A 6,868-nucleotide genomic window follows, 5' to 3' on the forward strand; every position below is an offset into this window, starting at 1 on the left:
TGTGGGGTGATGTTAGACCACTGGAAGACATGGAACAAGTATCTGCCTCATGTGAGCCTCACAGGTGGAGTTTAAAACCATGTTATGGACACAGGAGACAGAGCTTGGTCCTGGATGGGTCATGTTTTTAAGATCAACATTTTTAAGTTGAGCACAAAGGGAAATCATCAACAAATGATAGGTTATTGACTGAGAGAGTAATATTGAAAAAGACAGCAAGAACATTCCCTGTTGCTCATGAGTTTTCTTGCAAATTCTTGCAAAGTAGTCTAAGCTTAACCTGCAGTATTCCTGGAATATCTGTATAGATTGCTGCTGTCAGGTTGGAATCCGTAGGCTGAAACTTCTCAATTTATTTTAAATGTTACAAGAGGTCATTTTTTCTACAACAGATTTTCAACATTGAATAGTGAAGCTCGAGTGAATCAACTTTTTCAAAGAATATGCTACAGCAGAACTGTAGTCAACTAAATCTTATCTACTCCGAACAATTATTTCCTGGCCATTAAAATTACACTGTAATCAGGTCCAACAGCAATGCACAGTGTCTCCAAATAACTTGGTTGTAATGAGTAACTTTATTATTAAATACTACAGCAATCCATGATTTAGTGTACAAATTAAGACTGAACCAAGATGATACAAATGAGTATTTTTAACAAAATATAACAGTTGGTTACTATCTACTTCACAAAGTAAAAATTACTCACTGTGCTGCAGTAATTCTCTAAGCAATCAGAAGTTTACAGTTCTTTCGTTTTCAAAGCAGCATTTCCTCCCATCAAAGTTGTTTTGCAATCTGGTGTTCTTAATGTTTTCCGAGAATTACAACTGCAATATTACAATATTGTATTATAAGACGGAAAAGATTGTATGGCGAGTTTCAGTATGTAGACCTTTGAATGTGGCGGTCACATGTCATTCATGTGATTTGCTTCTGCCCAGCATTAACATATCCTCTGGTGCCACACCATAAGACGTTTTAAAAGTAAAATGTTAACCACACCCCTTGAAATAAGGTACTAATATATTAAATACACCCGCTTCAAATGATACTGATACTGAGTACAACCAGTTCTTGTCCCCTTCTGGAGTTAGTTCCCAAGTAGAAACTCAATGGGTCAAGATCTTTGCTAATTCACAGGACTCCAGTAGAAATCCACAGCATGTTCCTGATCAGGGTACTCCTCATTTTATATTCATGGAGCTTCTGAGTCGTTCTCTCACTCCTAAGTGGTTCCTCATTGTACGGAGGGTAGGGCATAGAATGCAGCTGCAATGTCTTAAAAACCTGCAGCTACTTAAAAGGAATGAGAAACATAAACAAATTTGGGAAGTCATAGAAATGGCAGAGGAATGAGCAGCACCAAAAGTGTTTGTTGTGGCATAGTCCTCAGTGACTGATTGGTGAGATGAAGGTAAGGGGGAGGCTGATAGGAACCTCCATTGCCAGATGCTGTTGCCTGTTTCACAGAATAAAGACAGCATATATTAACAGTTTCACTGTCATTACAAGCCTGAAATCTGGATCAAAGATGGTGAAATTCAGCCTCTTTCTTAACCATTTTCCTGACATTAAAATGGTGAATGAATGTGATGGTTAATATTTGAACACATCTGAAGACTACACACACATTCATTTGCGTGGTTACAATGTTGGTGCCTGCAAACATCTGTGTGAAACATTGTGCCAATTAAATATCTTTCCTAACCTGAGTACTCATTACAAATCATTGACCACGACCTTTGGAAAATTGTACCATAGACAGAGGATCAACAATCATCAGAGGAAGAAGTTCAAATCACTGGGAAACATACACAATAAGCAGTGGGATAAAGGCAAGCTGCTAGAAGGAGGTTACTGTGGGTAAGGATTCAATTCAATTTAATTCAATTCAGGTTGTCTAAAATGAGTTGTCACAGGCTCTATTGTTTCTCAGTTACAGTTTCAAAAAGGAAAACAAATTTAGCTCGTGCTTTGCACTGACTGTTTCAAAGTGCTGAATAGGCAACTAAATATTTTTGTAATTTTTGTGGTTAAATTCATAAGTGTAGTGTGTACCATTTATCATCTATAGCAGCAACGCACTGAGGCCTCCACAGTAACATAGAATCAGAGAGTCATAGAGATGTGCAGGACGGAAACAGACCCTTTGGTTCAACTCATCCATGCCGACTAGATATTCCAAACCAATCCAGGCACACTTGCCAGCACCCGACCCATGTCCCTCCAAACCCTTCCAATTCATATACCCATCCAAATGCCTTTTAAATGTTGCTATTGTACTAGCCTCCACCACTTCCTCTGGCAGCACTTTCCATTCACGTACCACCCTCTGTATGAAACCTTTGCCCATTAGGTCTCTTTTATAACTTTCATCTCTCACCCTAAACCTATGCCCTCTAGTTCTGGTCTATTTATCACATCCATGGCCCTTATGATTTTATAGACCTCAATAAGGTCACCCCTCAGCCTCCGACGCTCCAGGGAAACAGCCCTAGCCTGTTCAGCATCTCCCTGTAGCTCAAATCCCACAAACCTGGCAACATCCTTGTAAATCTTTTCTGAACCCTTTCAAGTTCCACAGCATCTTTCCAATAGGAAGGAGACCAGAATTGCATGCAATATTCCAAAAGTGGTCTATCCAATGTCCTCCCATGACCTCCCAATTCCTGTACTCAAAACTCTGACCAATAAAGGGAAGCCTTCTTCACTATCCTATTTACCTGCGACTCCACTTTCAAGGAGCTAGGAACCTGTAGTCCAAGGTGTCTTTGTTCAGCAACCCTCCCTAGGACCTTATCATTAAGTGTATAAGTGCTGCTAAGATTTGCTTTCCAAAAATGCAGCACCTCACATTTATCTGAATTAAACTCCATCTGCCACTTCTCAGCCCATTGGCCCATCTGATCAAGATCCCATTGTAATTTGAGGTAACCTTCTTTGCTGTACACAACACCTCCAATTATGGTGTCATCTGCAAACTTATTAACTATACCTTTTATGCTCACATCCAAATCATTTATATAGTGGACCCAGCACCGATCCTTGTGTCACTCCACTGGTCACAGGCCTCCAGTCTGAAAAACCACCCTCTGTCTTCTACCTTTGAGCCAGTTCTGTATCCAAATGGCTAGTTCTCCCTTTATTCCATGAGATCTCACCTTGCTGACCAGTCTCCAATGGGGAACTTTGTCGAACGCTTTACTGAAGTCCATACTGCTCTGCCCTCATCAATCCTCTTTGTTACTTCTTCAAAAAACTCAATCAGGTTCGTGAGATACAATTTCCCACGCACAAAGCCATGTTGGCTATACCTAATCAGTCCTTGCCTTTCCAAATATATGTACATTCTGTCACTGAGGATTCCCTCCAACAACTTGCTCACCACCACCATCAGGCTCAGTGGTTTATAGTTCCCTTGCTTGTCCTTATCACCCTTCTTAAACAATGGCATCACATTAGCCAACCTCCGGTCTTCTGGCACCTCACCTATGACTATCAATGATACAAGTATCTTAGCAAGAGGCCCAGCAATCACTTCCCTAGCATCCCTTAGAGTTCTAGGGTACACCTGATCAGGTCCTGGGGATTTATCCAATTTTATGTGGTTCAAGACAACCTGCATTTCCTCCTCTGTAATCTGGACAATTTTCAAGATATCACCATCTATTTCCCTACATTCTATACCTTCCATGTCCTTTTCCACAGTCAACACTTATGCAAAACACTCATTTAGTATCTCCCTCATCTCCCGTGATTCCACACAAAGGCCGCCCTGCTGATCTTTGAGGGGCCCTGTTCTCTCCCTAGTTACCCTTTTGTCCTGAATGCATTTGTAAAACCCTTTGGATTCTCCTTAATTCTATTTGCCAAAGCTATCTCATGTTCCCTTTTTGCCCTCCTGATTTCTCTCTTAAGTATACTCCTACTTCCTTTATACTCTTCTAAGGATTCATTTGATCTATCTTGTCTATGCTTGATGTATACTTCCTTCTTTTTCTTAACCAAACTGCAATTTCTTTCATCATCCAGCATTCGTTATACCTACCAGCCTTTCCTTTCACCCTAACAGGAATATATTGTCTCTGGACTCTTGTTATCTCATTTATGAAGGCTCCCCAATTTCCAGTGGTCTTTCAAACATCTTTCAAAATTGCCTTTATCATCTGGAAGGCCAGGAGTAGTGGTTGCATGGGAACACCATCACCTGCAATTTCTCCTCAACGTCACGTGCCGTTCTGACTTAGAACTACATCTCCATTCCTTCACTGTTACTGGGCCAAAGTCCAGAAACTCCATTCCTAACAGCACTATAGGCCTACCTACACCTCAAGGACAGCAGCAGTTCAAGAAGGCAGCTCACCACCAACTTCTCAAAGGCAATTAGGGAACGGCAATAATTGATGCACTAATCAGCAATGCTAATACTCCACAAACAAATAAAAACGTGTAGGAAGACCAACAGTCATTTTGCACACAACAAATTCTGAAAGACAGCTTTGTGATAATGATCATTTAATCCATTACGAAGAAATTGATTGAAACGTTAAATATAGCATGGGACACCCTTGCTAACTCCTCATTCTTCTTCAAAGTAGTGCAATGTCATCTGCCACATCTGCTCAAGTTGGGAACTAGGATGGCCATTTAATACATCACCTGAATGGTGATTGCTCTGACAATGCAGTTCTCTACCAGTCCCACAATGGGATGTTAACCGTGATTTCTACATCTCAAGCCTTGGAATGGTACTCAAACCCAAAATGTGATTAGTCAGAGATTGAGAGTGGGATTGGTCATGACTGACCCAGGGGAAAGTCTGCTCTCCTGGTCTATTTTCTGATGTGTGGATGAAAATTGTGACATGAAAATTTTGGATGGTTGTGCAGCTGAGGTAGATTTCCAAATAAGGGGAAGGTGAAGGATATGGATATCCTTGAATGTAAGGCTGGAAATTTAGAAATTCAGACACTGCCATATCATGAGCCGACATAGTTGTACATGAATAGGGTGATGAGTGACTAGAATGCAGCACAAATTAGGATCAAAATGGCAGAGCCTAGTATGAGCTTAGGGTTACGGAGGAGTTAAAGTAGGTGCCTGCCAGAAGAATATTAGAATAGTCAATTCAGGCGATAATGAAGATGTGGATGAAGGTTTCAGCAGAAGTTGAACAGAGGATGAAGTGAAGGTGGGCAATATTATGGAGGCAGAAGTAGGAGGTCTTGATGCTGAAGAGGATGTACAGTTGGAAACACAGTTCAAGATCCAATAGCATAAGAAGGTTGCGACCAGTCTGATTGAGTCTCTGACAGTGGCTAGCAATTGGTCTTGCTTTGACTTTGCTTTCAAACCTCTTGTGTGAAGCAGACTTATGTATCAGGATTGAGGTCTAATTATTCCCAGATAATCACTATCAAGGCAACAGTTTGTCTCTTTCACAGAGTAGTGGATGGAATAGCAAAATCACATGTGATTTAAATCATTTGTAAACATTCCCTTGAATCATGTGGAATTAATAGCAGAGCATCACACTGATATTACAGAACAGGCACCCAGATTCCTGATTTCCTTAAACAAAACCCGAAAGAACTTGAGATGCTGTAAATCTGAAGCAAAAACAGAAATTGCTGGAAAAGCTCAGCAAATCTGGTGGCATCTGTAAAGAGAAATCAGAGTTAACATTTCAGATCCCAGTTCTGAGGCTCATTGAACCTGAAAAGTTAATTCTGATTTCTCCTTACAGATGTTGTCAGACCTGCTGTGCTTTTCTAGCAACATGTTTTTGTCCGTGATTTCACGTTCCATTGTCCTCAGCTATTACTAACTGACCTCCAATGGAATATAATGATTTGGAATTCACGCATTGGTTCCAATCACAGTAATCCCATGTGGCAGATTTTGAATTGTTGACATATTTAATCACCATAAACCTATTGGTCTGGTTATAATATTGCTTTACATGTTCATGTGAACCATTACAGACCAAATAACCTGTTTATATTCAGCAATAGCATGTTTATGTTCAGCAAATTCTATGTAAAATATAAATTGAAGTAATATACAATTAGTCCATCAGAGGGGCTGTGGAACAAGCAAGGGGCGTGCTGTTGTACCTGAAACTTAAACTGATCTCTTCCCTTTTTGAGTACAATAGCGCCTCGACATACGAACGACCCCGTTCACGAACAAATCGGTTTACGAATGGGATTGTATGTAAAATTTTGCTTCAACGTAAGTATGAAATTCAAGGTACGAACGAAGATACGAACGCAAAAAGCCTGTACGCGACCACGTGGTTTCATTGTTCTACTTTGCTACGCACTTGTTGAACGCAAAAGCTCTCGGGCCCCATGTGATCTCATTCAGTTCGTCTTTGGCGCGTGCGCTGTGAACAGCGTTCATTGCTACATCCAAGCATTCTTACGCTATCCGAACAATGGGAAAAATTGATTCAGTTCGCAAACTTTTCGGTTCGCGAGCCGGGTCCCAGAACAGATTAAGTTTGTAAGTCGAGGCGCTACTGTACTTTTAATCAACATCTGCAGAAATTTCTGTTTTTATTTCAGGTATTCAACTTTGCAATTAGTTTTACTTTTTATTATTTTGATAGCAGGAAGATGGGATTAGGAAGAGAACCTAGGTATCTTTGGATCAACATAGACAAAATTGGCCGAATGGCTGCTTTCTGTGCTGTAAGATGGCTCGTGATAGGCTGCACACTGGTTCCTGTCTGCACAAACTAACATATTTTCCCATTAGATAGTGATAAATAAAGTCCAATTTCACTCCCCTGAGAGTTTACTCCTGTTGTGAAATGCAACTACAATATTGTTAATGAAGTTAAATTGCCTCACATTATCT

At 40.5% G+C, this 6,868-nt stretch overlaps 1 protein-coding gene across 1 annotated transcript in view; it reads right to left on the minus strand.

Moving 5' to 3' along the window:
- The window catches only part of inf2 (inverted formin 2), a 77,377-nt gene extending 76,491 nt beyond the window's left edge, over positions 1 to 886 (minus strand). The window contains exon 1 of the mRNA XM_060828471.1: positions 711 to 886. The gene's annotated coding sequence lies outside the window, so the exon portion shown is untranslated. The remainder of the gene's footprint in view (positions 1 to 710) is intronic.
- Positions 887 to 6,868: the final 5,982 nt, after the last annotated feature.

This window comes from Hemiscyllium ocellatum, chromosome 8 (assembly GCF_020745735.1).
Source record: "Hemiscyllium ocellatum isolate sHemOce1 chromosome 8, sHemOce1.pat.X.cur, whole genome shotgun sequence".
NCBI lineage: Eukaryota > Metazoa > Chordata > Chondrichthyes > Orectolobiformes > Hemiscylliidae > Hemiscyllium > Hemiscyllium ocellatum.